The sequence below is a fragment of the Mesitornis unicolor genome, unplaced genomic scaffold, assembly GCF_000695765.1.
Source record: "Mesitornis unicolor isolate BGI_N332 unplaced genomic scaffold, ASM69576v1 scaffold47712, whole genome shotgun sequence".
Lineage (NCBI taxonomy): Eukaryota > Metazoa > Chordata > Aves > Mesitornithiformes > Mesitornithidae > Mesitornis > Mesitornis unicolor.
Genome location: NW_010169465.1, coordinates 1 through 2164, shown reverse-complemented (window position 1 = coordinate 2164; position 2164 = coordinate 1).

Genomic DNA, 2164 nt, shown 5'->3' with positions numbered 1-2164 from the left:
CAGCAGGAGGATAGGCAAAATGGCAAAGCAGAGGTGGAGAGCATAGGATTTTGTAAATGCTACAAGAATCTAGACTATGATGTGCTGCAGGAGGTTAAGAACGTGTGAAATCAGTCAGACTGTGCAGTATTTCACCACACCTTAGCACATAGTGTAGCAAATGCTCATGAATAAATTGGGCTGAACCTCCCAGCTGTGGACATGGCCAGCTTCCAGTTTTAGCTACAGACTGCAGTGGAGGCTACAGCTCGGCCTGTGGGCTGCACTCAGTTCGCTGAAGAATTCTAATGGATGTTAGTGAGAGCTTCATATGAGGAGAAATAGTAGCATTAACTGTCCCTGGGGTAGTAATCGAATTTTTCATTACCAAAATCTTAATGCCATACTCCTCAGCTCAGTAAAATACAGCCACATTAATTACTAGTTCACATTATTGTCCTTTAACATTCTCCAAATGCATCTTGCATCTTCGCGGTTTGGTGTTCGTTGTTGCTGCTGAGGGTTTTCTGGCAAATCCCAGGTCTATGTTTTTGAGTCTCAACCCTTTTCACATAACCCTTTTCTAAAATGGCTAGTATGATGAGTAATATCAAAAATTAATGCTGACATGATTGGCCTCAGAGCTTCTGTGCCATTGTGTGTGATGGGACTGGAGAAACTGATGCCACTTTTTGTCCATCTGCAGACCGAGGACCTGAACAGAAACAAAGGAGCAGGAAGAAAATGGCTGAGTTGCTGCTTTCAACAACACTATTGTGATGCTTAAAATTCTCCTTCCGTTATGGGACTAGAGGTAGTCAAAATACAAACTTTTTCAAGTGTTAATTTTATCTGGTATAAAGTTCTTTTGGAAATGTCAGTGGAGCTCTTGCTAAGCCAGTGGGATGTATCCTGGGAACTGGTGGGGAGTAACAAGACCAGATAAAGCCACAATACTACTCCCACAGAATACTGTAGTGATACTCAATAAGTGTTGAGACCTTTAGCTAAAAATTCCTGTTCTTGGGGGGGGGGTGGGGGGGTGGGTTGCTCCATCTATGTTTGAAAATGGGTACCCTATGCAATGGAGTTGGTATCTGGCAGCGTCACCTGCCGATTACCTCTCTCCATTTATTTTGTTCCTCGCTGAGTTAAAAGAAATCCCAGGTGAAACGAACAGCACACTTTTCTGTTGAATCAATTAAATTTATTTTCCCATCTGCATAATTATGCTACCAATTTGCTTACATAACTGATGGCTTCTATCAGGAGGCAAAAAACATGCTGCGCATTATGGAAATTATGCAAATTCCCCAAGGGTTGTGGAAGTGTTAACTTGATTTAAAGCTTCACTGAACTACAGATAGTTCCTAAAGCCTGTAGGTCCCCTTTTTAACCTTTTGTGCCTGGAAATGCAATAGATTCTATGCAAATAACTCAAATCCCTCACAGTTAATCTCTCTTTGTTCTGAAACTCGTCAGCAATAGACGTCTTTCCTCTGAGGTTGCATGTCTCTGCATCAGCTGCTTCTTGACACCAGCTACCTTGGAAGAAAAATGGACGTATGAATGCACGGATACACGGAGCATTAGTAACTGCAGGAAAACAGCTTTTGCTTTTCCCCTAGGGACTGCAGAGCTCACGGATGGTTCTTTGCCTGTTAGACGTTTTCCTTCTTGCACAACAAGGGAAATGCAAAGCACATCCGAGTAACTGGGCAACCCCTTCCCTGTTTGCGAAAGAGCAGAGATTTCGTGTGTCAGGGATTTCCCTCTCGTGTCCCCAAGTATCAGCTGCGGACATACTCTGCTCTTAGAAGCAGCAGTGACTGAAATGAACAGGGGCCGCTGCTCTGCCTCTGGTGTTACGGGCCATAACGTGAGAAACGGCCGCAGTTCCATCACTGCCATCCCCAAGATGGGCTGCAGCCTGTAACCACGGCCAGCAGCGATACCTAAAGCACGAAAACAACGGCGATTACGCGTTTGTTTCGCCTAACGTTCCAATCCCCGACGGGTAACATTTCCCGGAAGCGCTCGCACAGCCTAGGGCCCCCCGCGGCGGCCCGAGGCGTCACTTTGCACCCCCCGATCCAGAGCGCCCCAGAGCAGCGTGAGGATCCTGAGCGGCCCTAAACGACGGCCCGCGCGCGGATGCCGCCAACCGACCGCGCCTGCGCCGCCG